The sequence below is a fragment of the Miscanthus floridulus genome, chromosome 8 (assembly GCF_019320115.1).
Source record: "Miscanthus floridulus cultivar M001 chromosome 8, ASM1932011v1, whole genome shotgun sequence".
Classification (NCBI taxonomy): domain Eukaryota; kingdom Viridiplantae; phylum Streptophyta; class Magnoliopsida; order Poales; family Poaceae; genus Miscanthus; species Miscanthus floridulus.
The window spans coordinates 72838119-72858254 of NC_089587.1; the positions used below are offsets into that span (position 1 = coordinate 72838119).

Here is a 20136-nt window from a genome sequence, read left to right on the forward strand (position 1 = left end):
GCCATACGGCAGTGCCGCACTTTAAATCTCAATTGCGATTCAGCCCAAACGGTTTTACTGTAGGGCCCATTTATTCTTCCTCCTATCGTCATGACCACAGTAACTTCCTTCCCTCTCTCTCTTTCCCCCCCCCCCCCTCGCCCCGACGTCGACGCCCGCACCTCTCTCTCCTCTCGCACCCGTACCGTCGCTATTGCTTGGTCACGCATTGCCAATCTCTAGCAGTGCCACGGTGGCTGCCAGCTCTCCCTCAACAACGCTGATGGCTGCTACTACCCCTAGCCCGAGTAGTTTCTTCCCTCTCCTCTCCTATCCTCGGTTGAGAAGATGGAGCACGGAGATAATAATCGAAGGGGAAAAAGGAAGTTGAATGAGCAAAGAGATAAGGATCCACCTCGCCATGGTCGAGGGAGGTCAACAGCAGCAGGCAGTAGTGCATCTCTAAGGGGACTTGGTGACAAGGGGAGACATGAGCAATATATTGAAGATAAGGAGAGACTAGAGATTATAGGTTGTACCACTGATGCCATTCCCGATACCCCCACAGCATCTTTCTGAGTTTGATGGTAGATACATGAGGGATTTTGAGGGTGAGATCATCATGAGTCCTCCAGATGACTCCCGTCAGCATGCAATTGTCAACTATTCCAAGAGTTGAAAGCTGGTGGAAGAGGCAAGGGAGATCAATCCCTATGCAGTGCGCAAAGATTTGGGCATTGATTACAGATTCTGGAATGAGTTTCATTTCAACCTTTATGCCACTGTCATTCTTGTATCCAAGAAAACTAAGATCATCAAGATACAATATATTAATTGGGATGAGATATAGGAGAAGGAGGAGCCTGAGTTTGATAAGGTGATCAAAATTTATGACAGGTTCCAGCCTTCAGACATCATGGGTTTCTAGTATAACTAGAATGAGGAAGTCCTTGCACAGTTTCATGCCACATACTTCTATGACCAGACCTCTAATGAGATTTACTGGATGACTGATGGTCAGCACTACCGAGCTGACTTTATCACTTTCAGCTGGATTCTTGGCTTTGGGGAGGAGCACAGAGGTTATACTTACATTCATGATGAGCCTCAAGCTGAGATCCATGACATCAGTTACATGTGGAGAGATAGAATGATTGCAAATGGCAAGAGGAGTGGTCTACACAGCTTCTATTACATCCTCAACAACCTCATCAGGAATACCATCAACCCAAAGGATGGAGCAGCCTTAGATATTAATGGCTATGTGAGAAATGTGTTGGCTAGATTCGCTCCAGGTGGGGATAGGTTCAATGTTCCTAGATTCATGTGGACTAAATTGAGATTTGCCGTGGAGGATGGGAGGATGGGTCTGCCCTATGCCTCCTACCTCATGTTCATGATTGAGAGGGTCACTGGATTTTATTTTTCAAAGGATGGGATGCATACCATCTACAAAATTGAGAAGACTCAGCCTGCTATAGCTACTTAGGGAGCGGAGAGCTCTCATACTCATATAGATATCCCTGAATCTCCCCGCTCTAGGTCTCGCAGTGGAGGCAAGATGAAGAAGTTTGGCAAGTGGTTGAAGGCAATCTTTGGAAAGTGCACCAATGTAGCTGACAGAGCGTATGAGACACAGCTTGAGCAACGTCAGCATCATGGACAGGACCTTCCACCACTTCCTCCTATTCCACCTCCTCCACGGTATGACCTTCCGAGTCTCTTCGACATAGATTCAGATGATGATGAGGAGCAGCAGGGACGAGTAGCAGATTAGGATGAGACCCTGGAGGGATACCGTCAGCGACAGGAGCTGAGGCATTCCACTTACTACAACGCCACCACTCACTATCAGGGCCATGCACGTATTGACTCCAACGATGATGATTGTGATGGTGGTGCCAGGACTGCTGCAGGAGGTGATGATATTGATTGGACTAACATCTAGGGAGATGACGAGTAGGTGTTGATCTTTCTTCTTTTCCTCTTTTTTGGTGCTTTATGCCAAAGGGGGAGAAAATTAGAGGAGTCAACAACTCAACAGTTGTGCTTCATGTCCTATTCGATGAGTGTTAGTCTTCACTAGGTGGAAAGTTTGAGAGTTGCTCAAAACTTTAAATTTTGAAATAATGCTACTATTTGACTCTTTGTTTATTGGTGGGCATCACCCAATCCAGGTCTCCAAGTGTTTGCTCAACCTTAAGAGGTTTCAAAGAGAAAACAAATGAGTAATATTGGCAAAAGTTTGCTAAATGTGAACGAGGTGTTACCTCCTTTCAAAGACTTCCAAGGATGTTGTCAACGGGGTGATCCTGTTGTATTATTTGCCTTAGCCTTGGAAATCAATGGCCTCCTAGATCCGGTGGGCAAGGAGCCACCGAGCACCTCCCGTCGTGGGCTCCTCCTCTACTTAGATCCAGTGGGCTCCTCTTTGATAGCAAACATCTCCCTCTCCATGGATACCTCCTGTGACGACCTCCGGTGATGACCACCCTCCTCACAGCTTCCTCCCCGATGGAGGCCGCCCCTCACCCTCTCCCTCTCCCTAGTGGCTCTACCTTCGCTTGTTCAGATTTGGTGCCCATCTCGTGGGGCGTCGCTATTCGCTTCCTTCCCAGCATGTCTGCATCCACTTGTTTGAATTCGGCGTCCAACTCTATCCCTTGCGCCTCCGACCTCTTCCCTCGATGCACATAGCTCAATGGAAAGAGCTAACGCGAGGATGAGAGATGAATAGAGACCACTAAAATGAATTTGAAGGCTCATGCTAAAGTAAAAGTAAAAATTAGGAGCACGAGTTGCTCGTAGCCAGTAATTACATTCAATCTTATCAAGTTTTAAAGAGACCATCAACAGTGACTTTGCATAATCGACACTATTAAGTATTGCAAATTTGCCACTAAGAATGTTGTATGGCAAAAGCATGCTTACTATCATTTTATCGTGTAAGGAAAATTATACCTACATTTTAAATTAATCCTAATATTTTTTGCAAAACCCTAAAATTATGGGATGGAAACATTAATTAAAAGAAAAGAAAATTGTTTTTTTAATAATATTTTTAATGAATAATTGCAAATATAGCATCTGAATTATGATAATTGTAAATATAGTATCCTGTCGGCTTCTGGCTAGCCGATAGGGGCCCTATCGGCAACTGGCGGGCTGATAGGACCCTATCGGCAGGCCAGTAGCCGACTGGGCCCCTGACCAGGCCAAACATGGCTGGCCAGTGTACCCTTATCGGGCCGATTGGCCTGTAGGCCCGTGGAGAGCCGATAGGGTCCTATCGGCCAACTGTGAGCCGGCAGGCCACAAAATATCCACCACGGCCTCTCTTCTTCCCTTGCTCTCTCTCTCTCGCTCGCCGCTCCCTCTCTCTGTCTCCCGGCTGCGCCGTTGCCCGCCGCCGCTCGCCCTACCACCGCGTGGCCTGGCCGCCCTCGCTAGCGACCGCTAGATCCGCGGTGGGCTTGACGCCGCCGCCCCCCACCCCGCCGGTGCTGCACCTAGGCTAACGCTGCACCTTGCCGGCCTTGTCACATGTATGTGTGTGCGTGTTTTGTTAAATGTAGTTAGTTTAGTTATGATTTGTTAGTTTTGTTAAATGTAGTCAGTGTAGTTAGGATTTGTTAGTTTTGTTTAGTAGTTAGATTTAGTTAAATTAGGTTAGTTTATTAGGATTATTTAGGGTTAGTTTATTTTATTATTTTTGTTTAGATTACTTTATTTTATTATGGTTAGGGGTTAGGGTTAGTTTAGATTGATTTTGTTAGTTTAGTTTATTTTTTCAGGGCTAGGGTTAGGTTTAGATTATTTATTACTTTTTGTTTGGTAGGGTTAGGGTTAGGGTTAGTTGTTGTTAAGCTTAGGTTTCCGGCTAAAATTTTCATGGTACTTCACTGAGGAGCACAGGCCGTCAAACAAGGAGCACAGGCCGTCAAACTTGGACATCGTGCTAGTTGACCTGTATTAGTCGTATGGTTGCATGGATGTGAACTAATGTAGGACTGGACAAAATACTCGCGGCTCGTCAACTCGCTTGACTCGTGTCCGGTTCGGCTCGGCTCGTTTTAACTTTTTTCACGAGCTGAGCTGGAAGTCTAGCTCGCTATTTTAACAAGCCAGCTCGTGAGCTGCTCACGAGCTCAAACGAGCTGAGGCATATCCGCCCATGACCATGAATTCAGAAGATGATGATGCTGACCTAGAAGTGTACATATATTCCATTGATATGTAATTTTTATTTCCAATGTTTCATATGAATTTTGATTTTATAATTGTTGTGGTAGTTAAATGTTGATTTATGGATTGTTTTTCAGGGAGAAGATGATGATGCTAACATTGAATTTGTGGACTTTTCTAAGTCTGTGGTAGCAGATAACTAGTAAGTATGCTGAAACTGTATGGATCATGGATGAACCAGCTACGTTGCATGGTTGATACTTTTGATGAACCTGATATGTATTAATCGTGTATGGTTGTATAATGGTGGACATCACCTTCTGAAATTATTGTGGGATAAACATTATAAATATATGTGTCCTATTTTTTTATAGCTCGCGAGCTAAACAAGCCAGCTCGAGCTCGCTAACGAGCCGAGCTGAGCTGCCCCTCTAGCTCATAATATTAACTCTAGCTCGTAATATTAACGAGCCGAACCGAGATGGCTTGTTAGCCTAACGAGCCAGCTCGAGCTGGACCGAGCCAAGCCGAGTTGGCTCGATATCCAGCCCTAAACTAATGTTCTCCTGAATAGTTGTATGGATGTGAACTAATGTACTCCTAGATTTTTTATGCCTGAAACTGTATTAGTCCTTTTACAAGAGGCCTGTTCGTTTGTCTGAATTCTGGAGGAATCTGGATGGTTTGGAGGAATACTGAAGGAATTTATGAAAAAAAAATACTGTTCCAAGTAAAAAAATAAGTGAATCGAGCCGAATTTAAGGACACACGACTCATTTAGCCAAGGCAACGCTCACTTTCGACGCCTACATCCAGCCAGGCGAAGGACAATTCAGCGGACATCGTAGGTTCGTATGCTTTTCAGGGGCAAACGAGGGCAAACGACGTTGTAGGCCCCTGGATTGCCGACAGGGATACCCAGTGGCCATATAGGTTTGCAATTATTGACTAAAAAAAATCTCCGCGGTCGCCCATCCCTCTCGCAGTCTCGCTCGTACAAGGAACCCCTGGAATGCCGACAGGGATAGGACCTCCCAATGGCCAGCAGGATGCTAAAAAAATCTCCGCGGTCGCCCATCCCTCTCGCAGTCTCGCTCGTACAAGGAAGGTAGCTCCGCCCGGCGGTTCCGATGCGATTTCTTTCGCGCCTTGTGGGATTCGAACCCAAATTGGGTTCAAAGCCAACCCAAAAACAGAGGAGAAAGAGGGGGACGGCGCCAATAATATTACGGAGATAATTTTTTTTGTATATGGATAGACAGGAGAGGAGTAGAGATCTGAGGATTGAAAACAGAATCGGAGTGATTTCTCCTCGACATCCCTCCGGGAGGTATCACCGTCTACCCGCACCAATGAGGATGCTGGCGCTGCAGCGACTCATGTCCCTGCAACGCGACCGGCAGCGGCGGCGGCGCCGGCAAATCCGAGCCCGCAGTAAGGCCCCTACCTCACCGGCTCGCCCTCTGTCTTGTTTTATGTACAGCTGCTTCAGAATCAACAACTTTTGCAGCGAGGTTCCGTTGCTGTTTTCTTCAGACTTCAATCCATGAAAAATTAATCCTATCTTCTTACCTGTTGTGTGTTGTGTGTATGCTAATCTGTTCTTGTTGTTTTATATAAAATGATGACTGAGTCGGCTACCAAACTTTTATATGTTTGAGCTTAAATTGTCACTTTAGTGTTTCTCTTTTAGTTGGTTAGGCCTCCAAAGAGCTCCTTTTAACCCTCTGTCTGCTTTGCTCGGTAAAAAGGGGGGTTCTTTTCTTTTAGGAGTAAGTCTTTATTTATGAGCACAAGGGTGTGTTCTCATTTTTTAGATAAGGGTGTGTTCTCATAGTGGAGGTAATTAGCTAGTGTCCTTTCTACTCTCTAATTTCTCACTGTAGTTGCATCTCCACTACGAGCCTGTCCTTGAGCCAGAGGTATTGGGTGGAGATTTCAAGAGACTGAAGACTTTCATGCTTGAGTTCGTTTTATTTCTTGATCCGTTCATGTCTGAGATGTGCTATAATAGCCATTCTTGTTGGTGGCAGGTGGATCGATAGCTTCTGTGAATAAAAGGAAGGGCTCGCCCTGTAAGCAAGATGGTGATGATGACTGTCAAGCTGAAAAAATGATGAAATTTTCAATTCCAGGCCTTCCAGAGGTATGATGCATAAAATTCTGATGATGTAAGCATATTTCACCATGATATCTCTAACTGGGCTACTAATTCGTGGAGTTGTGCTAGCTGAATATTATCTACAAATATAGAGTACATCTTGTGCTACAATTGGTCATGTTCCTACAATCCTACTAGCCTGGCTTTATTTTAACTGCTGCAACTTTCACCTAAAAATCTACTATCCTATTTTCTCTTGAGTTAGCAGTGGCTTGTTCTTCTTTGCTCTAGCTACTGTCCACTAGATCTACTGCTGTTTTGTTTATTTTTACCCAAACCCTAAAAATGCAACCTGTTCAGCCTTTTCCACATCTTTTATATTCCATCCTCGTCTAGCTCAACCCCATACACTATTCTATCTATGAAGGGCATGCCCTCAAATTTTTTATAATTTTTAAGATGCTGATGTGTTAATTCTTGATCATGTAACCACTCTTCCTAAATCCTAATGTCCAGAGCCTGATTGTGAATTAAGCAAAAAGAGTAAATGAACTACAGTCCTTAACCTCGTTGTTTTGCCATTGGCCTTCCCCTTTCCTTTGCATCCATTTTTCCTACGTCAACCAAGAAAAATACCAAATTAACAACCAAATAAACAAATAAGAGGAACCGAACAATGAATCAAACAACAATAATGTATTATATATAAAGTAATACATAAACTAAGAACTAATGAATAGCTAATAACTGTCTAAGAAATAGAGTAAAATATGAAGTCAAAATATATCTTGCAGTATTTCTAAGTAATTTAGCTTCAAGTATTTGATCTACATATGAGTTATGCAAGCATTGGGGGCTTTGGGTTGAGATCATTGGTACAAATGCACACTTTAAATATTTTGTTTCTGCCATTCAACAAACGATGGGATTGACATACGAGGAAGTATCATGTATTAGTTCAAATCTGAGGTAATTGACCGTGTAGGTTTCATGCAACTTACGAAGTTCCAACATGGTTGAAATCTCTGTTATGTTCTAGAGGGGCTGGCTTGTTTTCTTGGATGGGATAAGAAGTTTTTTAAATTTTTTATTTACAAAAGGAAAAAGATACTTTTTGCCTCCCTAAACTATCGAGGCTTTAGCTTTGCTACTCAGACTCCAATACCATACATCTTAGAGAGTACCACCTAAAAGAGACTACCTATTTATCTGTTTATGTAGCCATCTATTCTTGTACTGTTCAAATTTTGCTCCCAACTCCAGCAGTACTGCCTTAAACTGGCTACCCATTTTCATCCTAGCATAGAATGACAAGTGGGTATCCTCACCGGCGTTCTTCTCGCCACATATGGAGCTGGAGGTGCGCCGAGGGCCGTCGTCGAGGGCAGGCAGACCGCGCCGGAGGCAGCTCGCCGCCGCGTCGAGGGCTGCAGGCCGTGCTGGGGCAGGCAAGCTGCGCCGCGCCGGAAGCAGGCAGGCCTCGCCGCGCCAGGGCAGGCAGGCTGCACCGCGCCGGGGGCTGCAGGCCGCGCCGTCCAAGGAAGAAGAGATGGGGGCGTCGCTGAGGAAGAAGAGCTGGCCGGGGAGGGCGCCATCGCTGAGGAAGAAGAGCCAGCCGGGGAGGGGTAGGAGCAGCCGCCCGGGGGCGGCCGGATCCGACGGTGACTCCCCTACAGCGGACCGGCGGGGCTCCCCTGCGGGGGTCGACGGCGAACCGAGCACCTGCGCGTGCGTGCGATTCGTCGCGTGGGGAGGAACGAGACCGTGTTATCTTCGTTGAAATTTGGCTTACATTGATTGGTTGCGAGAGAAAAATACTGTTTGTTCGCTGAAAAGTATTGCTAAAATAGTTCAAGTGAATAGGGCCAGAAGAAAAAAATATGTAGTCTGGTTTCTTGGGCCAACGGAAGTAGGTAGTGGAGGGGAGAATTTGTTAGGCCAATAAAAGTAGGTAGTCTAATAGATAGCGTGTTGGAGTGTATTTTTTGACCTCCACTACCCAAATATAGGATAGATAATGTGTTTAGATAACCTGCTGAAGATGCTCTTACATCCTCAATTCTCAAAACCGTTTAAATTGCCTTTCTATTCTGGTTAAAAGTGTTTTAAAGATGGTTTCATCCTTTTTTAAGTTAAAAAGGTAAATATCTGATAAGTCTTTTAAAATAAGAAAAAAGCCTCTAAACTTCTAAAAGTTCTTAGAAAATTATAGAGATAGGCTGTGACCTATGGAACCCAAATAAAATATCTAGAGCTCTTGAAAAAGGGCACAGAGATAACTTAAATGGTTTCGAGAGTTGAGAGAGAGTAAGATGTCCGGTTTTAGACTTTTACGAGAAAAGCAAGACTACTACGATGATGGTTTAGGGAGGCAAACAAAAAAAGAACTTTTTTCCTTAAAAACAAAAATCTTTAGAAAGTGAAATTGTTAAAGAAAAGGGCATGGACCATGATCTGATGATCTACTAGTAGTTTGCGTAAACGGTCCTATATATATGCCACGAGCACACAAAGCCTTTGAGCCCACGGGGGCACGGGGCACAAGTTGGATCATAACTTTTTTTAGGGAAAAATTGGTCACCTCCTCGCCCCTTCCAAAAGAAAACTCTTCTTCTTTCTGAAATAAAAATTTACTCCTACGGTCGAAGCCTAGCCCGGCGCCCCTTGTCCAGCTCCAGCCCTGATGACCTAATAAAGCCGAAGTCGCTGTTTTTATTTCCTCGTTGACAAAGACAGGCACGTACATATCAGATCATGTCGCCGCCAGAGCCCAGAGGTCGCCGCCGTCATGGCGTTGCCGCGCGTTGCATTGAGCGAGGCCAACGACGACGCGGGTGCTCGTTCGTCGGCTCCCGGTCCTCTCTCGCTCTCTCTCTGATTCGCTTGTTGTTTTCTCTCCCACTTGATAAAATCGCTCTCTCTCTCTCTCTGTCTGATTCGCTTGTTGTTTTTTTGTAATATATATCAGTAGGGGCCTAAAACCCCTCCTGCTTCCTTAAAAAAAAAATCCAGAACCTGAGTATATCTGCATAATCAGGCATGTGCCCGTTGATGCTGTATTGTTGTCTCTTGATGAATTGAAATATGCAAATAATCGTATTAGCCTATGATCTCTCACCTGTGCGATTTTGACCTGACGATATTGCACAATAAGACATCATCTATTGCGTTTTGATAGACACATTGTCTACTCTGTGTGGCTATATGCAGAGTATGTGTATTTTTTTTTCTCTTGTCGTAAAGCCTCTAGTAAATTTTAGACCAAGGCCCTGCTTACAAAAAGCCTCTAGTAATAATACTGTTAGAGATAAACTTCTCTGTGAATTGCTAAGTTTACCTGCCACCGTTACATTCAGTTGGCAATTTATACATATCTATAATACACATCCTTTTTGCAAGCATGCTGAGAGCTACCTGTTGCCTTTATCTGATTTTGAGCATAATGCCTTTATCTGATTGATTGAAATTCCACTTGACTTTAAAGTTGAAATTTTATCCCATCATTGTGCATGCATGCAGGATGTCTGGCGTCATATACATTCTTTAATGCCAGTGGATGCTGCTGCTCGTGCTGCTTGCCTTTCTCAGGCCTTTCGAAGTTCCTGGAGATCTTATTCCAAACTAATTTTGAGTTCGCAAACAGTTAAGAAACATAACGGAAGTTTAAGTCGCAGAATAGAGAGCATCCCGAAAAATCACACAGGAATTGGCGTGAAGATATTGAGGCTTCATTTACATGATGAGAACACTTGCTTTCCTCATATCGACAGGTGGCTCAAGTTTGCTGTTACACCAGGGATTGAAGAGCTGACTCTTGTGACTCCATTCATATATAGAAAGTACAGCTTCCCATGCTCAGTTTTATCTGTGGGGGTTAGAAACTCAATCCGGTCTCTTCATCTTGACACTTATGTCTTCCGCGCCACGGCTGATCTTGGCCCCTTTAGAAGCCTAACAAGTTTGCGTCTGCATTCTGTGAGTATCACGGGGGATGAATTAGAGTGCCTTCTTTCCAAGTCCCTTGCTTTGGAGCGCTTGGACCTCAAGGATTGCAGAGAGATAGTTTCCCTGAAGATACCTTCCGTGCTGCAGCGGATTGAAGAGCTCAACCTTCGCCTGCCTAAGCACAACTTGACATGCTCAGTTTTATCTGTGGGGGTTAGAAACTCAATCCGTTCTCTTCAACTTGACACTTGTGTGTCTTCCGTCCTACGGCTGAACTTGGACCCTTGAGAAGCTTAACAAGTTTGCGTCTGTGTTCTGTGTGTATCACGGGGGGTGAATTAGAGTGCCTTCTTTCCAACTCCCTTGCTTTGGAGAGCTTGCCAGCTTGGACCTCAAGGATTGCAGAGAGATAGTTTCCCTGAAGATACCTTCCGTGCTGCAGCGGCTTAGCTACCTGTTGGTTGATGGATGTTATGTGAAAGCAATAGAGATTGCGTGGAATATTGGATTGAATTGATTGGAGAGTCCTATGTACATATATATATAGGGAAGAGGAGATCTTGTGGCTTATAGAAACAGAACCAACAGAGATCTCCTCATATCTCTCTAACCAAATATAGGGTTGGCCGGCTATACCAGGCACAGGCCCATACACGCACAGCACATATACATGTATATTCTAACACGCCCCCGCAGTCACAGCATCGATGGGTCGAACGTTGAGACTGTACCGAAACTCCGTGAAGACAGCAGTAGGCAAGCCTTTGGTAAAAATGTCGGCGAACTGGGACGTCGTCGGGACGTGTGTGGCATGGCGCAGGGGTGTATGCAGCTCAGACAACAACTGGCGCAACCAAGAAGCTTCGGCGACGGCATTGGCGACCGCACGATACTCAGCTTCAGCACTGGAGCGAGAGACCGTGTTCTGGCGCTTGGAGGACCAGGAAATCAAAGTGTCACCGAGGAACACCGCGTAGCCCGAGGTGGACTTACGAGTGTCAGGACAGCCGGCCCAGTCGGCATCGGAGTAGACAACAAGATCAAGCTGACTGGAGGCTCGAATGTGTAACCCCAACTAAGTGCCACGAACATAGCGCAGTATGCGCTTCAAAGCTGCAAGGTGAGGCTCTTGCGGATCATGCATATGAAGACACACTTGCTGCACGGCATAAGCAATGTCCGGCCGTGTGAAAGTGAGATACTGCAGAGCTCCTGCTAGGCTGCGAAAATCCGTAGGATCTGCAATGGGGTTGCCATCAGCTGAGAGCTTCGGGTTGATATCAACCGGAGTAGAGCAGGGCTTGCAATCTGCCATACCAGCACGATCTAAGATGTCCAGCATATACTGATGTTGAGATAAGAAAAGACCACAGCTGGTGCGCTGAACCTGCATGCCCAGAAAATGATGGAGTTCTCCCAAATCCTTCATAGAAAATTCCCGCTGAAGCGCTGCAATAATACGCTGGCGTAGATCCGCTGAGGAAGCAGTCAGCACAATATCATCAACATAGAGCAGGAGATATGCAGTCTCAGAACCCCGACGATAAACAAATAAGGATGTGTCCGACTTGGTCTCAACAAAGCCCAACTGGAGAAGGAACGTGGCGAACCTGCTATACCAAGCACGGGGCGCCTGTTTCAGGCCGTATAAGGACCTGTTTAAGCGGCAGACAAAATCCGGGCAAGAATTATCCTCAAATCCTGCTGGCTGGGCGCAGTAGACTGTCTCGGAGAGGGTCCCATGGAGGAATGCATTCTTCACATCAAGCTGATGAACTGGCCAACTGCGTGAGACAGCCAACGAGAGAACTGTGCGAACAGTGGCGGGCTTCACAACGGGGCTGAAAGTCTCATCGTAGTCAATGCCTGGGCGCTGGGTGAATCCACGAAGAACCCAGCGCGCCTTGTAGCGCTCGAGAGAACCGTCTGCCCTGAACTTGTGTTTGAAGACCCACTTGCCAGTCACCACATTAGAGCGCGGTGGTCGCGGAACTAGATCCCAAGTGTGGTTGACAAGCAGAGCTGAGAACTCCTCCTGCATAGCTGCACGCCAATGGGGGTCAGCAAGAGCGGCGCGATACGTCCGCGGGATCGGCGACAGGGAGGTCGTCTGAAATGCCGCCGGCTGTCGGAAACCGGCTTTCCCACGCGTCCTCATGGCATGCTGATTGACCACAGGGACGATGGGAACCGCCCCAGGTGGAAGGCGAACAGCAGTAGCAGCCGGTGGTGGTGGAGCAGGTGGAGCAGGTGGAGATGGAGGCCGTGGGCGACGACTGTATGTCAGCCGAACTGGTGGGACCGGCGCCGTAGCAGCCTGCCCATCCCAGCGCTGGAAGCCGGGTGGAGGACCAACAGGGCGACTGTCCAGACCAGCCGGCTGGCTGCTGGAGGGGCCAGCTGCTGGTGGTGCACGTGCCTGATTGCCCAGACCAGCTGGCTGGCTGATGGAGGAGCCAGCTGCTGGTGGTGCATGACCGGCTGTTGCAGCCGGGCCTGCTGTAGATGATGCGCCAGGGGCCAGGGGAGCAGCAGCAAGCCATGGGGCGCTGCTCCCTGGAAACACAGCCGCACGTGGCTGTGCAGCGGCGGCGCCGGGAGAACCTGCAGGCATAAAAAATGACGACACTGGTGGAGCCATCACAGGGTCAGTAGAGTCCAAGAACTCGAAGTCCTGGGGAGTAGGACGAGCGGAATCCTCGGAGAAGGGATAGGATGTCTCATCAAAGACGACATGCCGGGATATGATGATCCGGTTGGAGGACCTGTCAAGACAGCAGTATCCTTTGTGATGAGGGGAATAGCCAAGAAAAACACACAAGGAGGAACGGGGGGCGAGTTTGTGGGGAGCGGTGGCTGAAAGGTTGGGATAGCAACGGCACCCAAAAACACGAAGATGCTCATAAGAGGGTGGAGACCCATATAGGACCATATGAGGGGTGGAGAAATTGAGTGTCTTGGTAGGGAGAATGTTAAGGAGCAGTGTGGCGGTGGAGAGGGCCTCAACCCAATAGGCTGGAGGGACACTAGCCTGGAACAGGAGGGAGCGAACAACATTATTGATGGTACGAATAATGCGTTCGGCTTTACCGTTTTGGGAGGAGGTGTAAGGACAAGACATGCGTAGCTGCACGCCGTGAGAGAGGAAGAAGGCACGGGAAGCATGATTGTCGAACTCGCGTCCATTGTCGCACTGAATACCCTGAATAGAGACACCGAACTGTGTAGCAACATATGCAAAGAAGTTAGACAGGGTCGAAAAGGTGTCTGACTTTAACCGAAGTGGAAAAGTCCAGAGGTAGTGCGAAAAGTCATCAAGAACGACAAGATAATACTTGCATCCAGCAACACTTGGAATAGGCGAGGTCCACAAATCACAATGTATTAATTGGAAAATATGAGTGGTTCTGGAATTGGACGCATGAAATGGCAAACGAGTATGACGCCCCAACTGACAAGCATGACATAATGTTTGACTGGCACTATTATTACATGGAATAGCAGACGATTGGGCTAGCCTAGACAAGACTTCATGACCGGGATGACCAAGACGCTGGTGCCAAAGCGAAGGACTGGAGGTGGCGATCAGAGTAGAGGCAGGCTCATGGAACTGTAGTGGGTAGAGGGGACCGAAGCTGTCACACCGGACGATCTCTCTCCGAGAATGTAGATCCTTCACAGAACAGCCAAGAGGGTCAAACTCCACAGAACAATTGTTATCGGAAGTAAACTGACGTACCGAAATAAGATTCTTAATAAGGCCAGGAGAAACAAGGACATTATTAAGATGAAGGTTATGAGGAAAATTGGTAACGCCAGTGGAAGTAACGGGAAGAAGGTGTCCATTACCGACAACAATATGGGATGGTGATGATGAAAGTGGAGTGAAGGGAGCAGTGACTGTACCAGCATCAGAAGTCATATGGTTGGTGGCGCCGGAGTCGAAGTACCAGTTGCTGGATGGGGGCTGCTGCAGCGACATCGTTTGGAAGTTGGCAGCCAAGCTTGCCGCATCCCAGCCTGGGGAGCCAACAGCCGGGCTGTAGAGGCCCGCTGGGGGCAGTGCCCACTGCTGCACGCCCGGGTGGACACCCCAGCCCTGTTGTGCGCCGGCCAGCAGTGCATGAGGCATCTGCTGTCCGCCTAGAGGCTGCTGCACGCCGCCGAGGAGAGCATGAGGGTGCGGGAGCGTCGATGGCCGGGGTCCAGGCCACATGTTGATGGATCCGGTCCATGGTTGATGAAGATTAGGCCAAGACGCTGATTGCTGCCCACTGTTGGGCATTTGGCCACGGCCGCCACCACCGCGCTTGCCGCGCCGGGCGCGCTTGCCCCCCCCACCGTTGGAGGGCTGTTGTTGACCCGGCGGCCGCTGCTGTGGAGGCGCGGCTGGAGGTGCTTGAGGAGCAGACGGCGGCCGCGAGCCGCTGGAGGGGGTGGCAGCCCCGACATGAAGAGCAGTAGCCGGCGCAGTCGCCTCCATGGTGAGCTCTTCAAGGAGAAGATCATTGCGGGCCTGCAAAAAGGAAGGGAAGGGATGCCCGCGACGAAGGTGGAGCCCAATGGCTTCAAAGCGGCCATTGAGACCGCGGATGAGGTTTAGCACAAGCGTGCGGTCTAGAACGGGCTCGCCAAGGTCGCGGAGAGCATCAGCCATGCCCTTGAGCTTCCTGCAATAGGTGGTGATGTCTTGATCGCCTTGCTTGAAGTTGCGGAATTCCGCGTCGAGGTGGAGGGCACGGGTTTCGCGATTCCCACGGAACTGGGACTCGATGGCGAGCCATGAGACACGGGCAGTGTTGCCCGGTTCGATGGCGGTCTCGGCGAGGGCGTCGGTGATGGTGCCGCCGAGCCAAGTCCGAACGACGTAGTCCATGCGCACCCAATCCGGCGAGGTGGGAGTGGACGCGTCGGAGAGAACGTGACTCTCCAGAGAGTAGCGGCCGACGACGTGGAGGAAGGACTCGCGCCAGCGGCCGTAGAACGTCGAAGAGACGTCGAGGACGAGCGGCACGAGGAGATGGATGTTCTGCACAGCCACGGCTTGGGCATGCAGATTGATCAAGGCTGCGGCCTCGTGCTGGAAGAGAGCATCCTGGAGGGGATCGTCGCCGGCGTCGGAGTCTTCGCCGCCGGAACCGTCGTCACTTCCAGGGAGGGGTTGGGTCGCAGCACGCTCGAGGGCGGCGCGAGCCAGGGCAGCGCGGAGGCGAGTTTCGGCGGCGTCGCGCTCAGCCTGCGCTGCAGCAGCCACGCGGTCAGCCTCAGCCACGCGGGCGAGGGCAGCGGCGTGGCGAGCCTGGGCCGCGCGCTCGCGGAGGCGAGCAGCGTCGGCATGGGCGCGCTTCTCCTGGGCAGCGATGGCTGCAGCACCAGAGGCGTCGGTGACGATGCCGGAGGCTGCGCTCGAGGGCTGCGGAGCGTGCGGCTGGGGAGCAGGGGGTGGAGGATCGCCGGGCATGATTGGTGCTGCAGAGGATGCGCACGCGAATTTGCGGCGGCGAGCAGGAGCGGAAGGGAACCCTAGACTCGTGATACCATGAAAGCAATAGAGATTGCGTGGAATATTGGATTGAATTGATTGGAGAGTCCTATGTACATATATATAGGGAAGAGGAGATCTTGTGGCTTATAGAAACAGAACCAACAGAGATCTCCTCATATCTCTCTAACCAAATATAGGGCTGGCCGGCTATACCAGGCACAGGCCCATACACGCACAGCACATATACATGTATATTCTAACATTATGCTATGCAAATTATAGAGAACAAAGCTCCAAGTATCTCCAATTTTACCCTCTTTGGAAGACTTATAAAACTCTTGCTTGGAGAAGCATCGCAAACGATCAAGCTCTTGAACTTGTTTGTTGCTACTGCTGCCGGTTATGCTCGTGCTAAGCTTCTGTCCATTATGCCAAATCTTGAGACTCTTTCTTTAAGTTCGAGCCATGAGGTATACTATGCAGAGTATCTATACAATCCATATGATCGACAGTAGTCATATATGTGTGCAAGCGCATAATTAATCTGAACATGACATATATCTGTTGTGCAGGAGAATACACCAATGCTGCCCTCCAAATTCGTCAACCTCAAGTACCTGAACATTCAGATTACTTCATCGACCTTGTCCCCATCCTACGTTTATTCTTCTTTGATTTCTTTCTTGGATGCATCTCCTTCCTTGGAGACATGGTGGCTGGAGGTAGAGGCGCTATCCATTCTATATATCCAGCAAATTAATGGATGCTCATTCGGGTGCATCCGATATCCATAGATTCAATTTCCTAGCTAGTTTTAATATACATTGTCTTCAGGTACCTTTGGCAGATATGGGGCATGAATTGGTAGGTTCTTCAGATCTGAGGGAGCTATCAGAACGGCGTCACGACCACCTCAAGAGTATGGAGATCTCAGGATTCCACTCTACAAAGAGCTTGGTTGAGCTAACATGTTGCATTGTCAAGAGCGCAGTCTCACTCGAGAGCCTTACATTGGATACCATTCGTGGCGCTCCATGTTGCTTTGATGGTCTTGGCTTGCCCTATAGCAAGTTTATGGTCGAGCAAGCTTCTAGAGCAGTGGTGGCTATAAGAAGGTACATCGAGGATAAAGTTGCGCCTGCAACTAAGCTGACCGTTCTGGAGCATTGCCCACAGTGCATTGCCACCGCAGTGGACGATGGTTTGGGGCCTATGGTCTAGGCAGACCTTGCAAGTTGCTGCAGCCGGTGCCAAGTTGAAGGGTGGAAGTTTTCATAAGTTATCTTGCATTGTGTTGCCATGTGTAACAATTTTAGATTTTATCTTTAGTGAACTGTGCTTGGTTTCTTTGGTTGTTGGACAAGTTATCTTAAATGTGCACTGCATGGTCACTTTAGTAAAGTTATTATAGATAATCGTGCTTTGTTTCTTGAGAATTACTGGGCATGTGAACCATTTAGTTTTCTTAGAATACATGATGTGTGTGGTGGGAGATTGTTTCCGTTTCTTCAGTTGATGTTTCTTCGTCGGTTGACTGTTGTGGTTGGCTACCTGATTCTATCATTCAGATTGATATTATTAGATGGGTACGAATTAATAAATATTGTCTCGCGCATTGCATCATCTCTCTTCTCCTACTTATATACTTCATCTGTCCTTGAATAAACAATAAAGTGTATGTGTATTCTAGAGATTTTAATTATAACTAAGATAAGTTGAACTTGAGAAAAAAGAGAGTAAATTTCTCTTGTCCCCTATGGCTTTGGTGTTATTCGTCAAACAAGACCCGTCACATGTCATTACATTATGTTACGAACATATATAATACAATTAATGGCTTCTCTAAAACTATTGGACCTATTACATGTCAATACACTTGTTGTGCATGTGTAATGCAACTCATGTGCAACTATTTGTTTTGCCATAACATAACCCTATACCAATTAAAACATGAATCCCTCACATGTATCTCGGTCCTTTTTTTTCTATGCACATCTGTTGAGTCCTATCAGTATGTTATGTTATGGAACACATCTAGCTTATTGGCCCTAATTTCGGATTTGGGGTGGTAGTGATTGATGAACACCCTTTCAAGGTATATAAACCACGCGCAGGTGCAGCCCTTCCTAACCCTGATTCATTACCCTCACCCTTTATCGCCTCTTAGGTTCTCTCGCCCTCATCCCTCACCGCACTTCTCTCTGCCATCTTGGCTTCCCCCATCGTGGTCTCCTCTGTATCTACTAGATTCTCAGTTCTCCTCCATCATCTCTGACTTGATGGAGCTTCTCCTCTGTCCTTTGCCCTGGCTCGAAGGCTTCTAATCTTTTAGGCTAGAGAGGGCCAAGGTACTAAGAGAGGACAACATCGACCATGAGGGTGCTCGGTTGGTGCTCCTGGCATCGACTCGGTCCGCCAACCACCATAGCGATGTCACATGTGATCGGTGTCCCTTCTCCAAGTTTGCTCACTTGATTTGAGATTTGTGTATTTATATTGATGGCTGGATCTATGAACAACTATTGTGTCATGTTGCTAGGTAGGCACAACTTGTCATGATGACCGGGATCGTTGGTCCTGCACGCATGAAGTATCATGCTAGGCCCACCCTAATCGAGCCATGTCTTAGCGGGCCCATGCCGTGGCTGGCTGTGCCACTGGCATCTGTTCATTGCTAATTATCTCCACATTCCACTGTTTTATGTAAATGTAATGAACTATTAATTCATTGAAGATAATGGATCATATTAATTTTATCATATCTAACAAAATAGAAGACCCATAATTAATTATATGAAAGTACCATAAATATATAGTGGGAGCCATCAAAGATACTGTAAGTTACAATAAGTTTAAATTTATTGATTTTATTTCTTAAGCGGATATATTTTTGTTCAGACTCCTTACTATATGACCATGCACTTCCATCAGGATCTTTACACCATGACCTGCCACAGAATCATGAGTAAATCATTGATCAATTTCTTAGCTTATCCCCATGCTTGCATTTTGTGGAGGACTAAGTATGAAAGGAACCATCAACACGTGATTTTTTACCTTAGCAGTTGAAGCATGAGATGAATGTTGTGTGCAGAATCGTTTTATATATAGCATCTTTGATGCATCATATTGTCGCTTCTCTGTATTGTTAAGTATATCGACGACACATTGCATCATTCCCTCGCCAAGGCTCTGCAGTGTTCTCACAGCGTAACAACAGGGATTATTTGTGTTGGGTGGACGCATAGGGATGTGTGATTTCACGATGTAGGGCCCACATGCTTCTAAAATGACCTTCTTCTGTTTATTTGTACACGTACATTTGTTACCACAGTATCCACCGCTCACATGGTCAAGAGAAATTACTACGAACACTAGTAGGGGGAGAACAGCTACTTTGTTAAGTAACATATTATTCAGTGCTAATATGATTTAGCAAGTGCTGACTGGCCAAAAAGGTGAATGAAGAAAGCCTAAGCTTGATGCTATGTTTAGAGCTCTGGCCTAACTGCTCTACTTATATATAGGAGGCAACAAAGCATACAGTCGTAGTATACAAAAGGTTTAATTCCTGAATCTTTTGATTGAACCATGTGAAAGATAGATACCCTATTGTGCAACCTAGATATTGTATCATTTATGAATAGATCTCCAGAGATATTCATTGCCAACACTTAATATTGAAGGTATCCATTTTAAGTTTCAAAGATATGAAAGTAATTCAAGGCATGTATAGGCAATATCTAGCAAAAAATTAAGCATATCTTGGAGTGGTACATTGGCTACTTTTTTCGACCATAACACTCTCATGTTCTGGTAGCGAGGACTCAATGTTTTAATGATGACTCTACAAGCCCCCCATTAACCTGCAGAACAACTCGCTATTGAGAGACAGATATCCACACAACACCCTGTTCATTTATCATCAACACCGACTGCACCCCATCGACTATCAATCGTGGCACCAAACTAATCAATGTCGCCACTGAACCGAATAAGCTTTTGATGGTGTCATCTTAATCTCAATTATACTCTCCATGCTCTCCTATGTAGTTACACTAGAGTTGCAAATAGGATCAATTTGACGATTAACGCAGAAGTAGTGGCTAGATAGGATTTAGAATCAGGGTGGCCCATCTCATCTCATATATGTAAGGCCAAATTATAGGATGGTCAATATGTAAATTTCATAATTTTAGGTAGCTCATCTACTGTATAGTTTTACCTTGGATCAAATTTTAAGGTGGTCCATGCCCCCATAGTGCCACCTAGACCTAGATAGCTCTGCCTATGCACAGAAGCCAGTAATTGGATCTGATTAATTATATGGTGGTTTAAAATTGGTGGTTTTATTTAGATGTTTGCAAGGAACATGCATGTAACACCCTAAGATTCGAATGATGCATCACACCGACCAAATATTCAGGCGGCGTACACATTT

At 47.0% G+C, this 20136-nt stretch overlaps 1 pseudogene; it reads left to right on the forward strand.

The window, feature by feature from the left end:
- The first annotated feature begins 5237 nt into the window (after positions 1-5237).
- LOC136476673 (putative F-box/FBD/LRR-repeat protein At5g56810) lies at positions 5238-17206 on the forward strand (annotated as a pseudogene).
- Positions 17207-20136: the final 2930 nt, after the last annotated feature.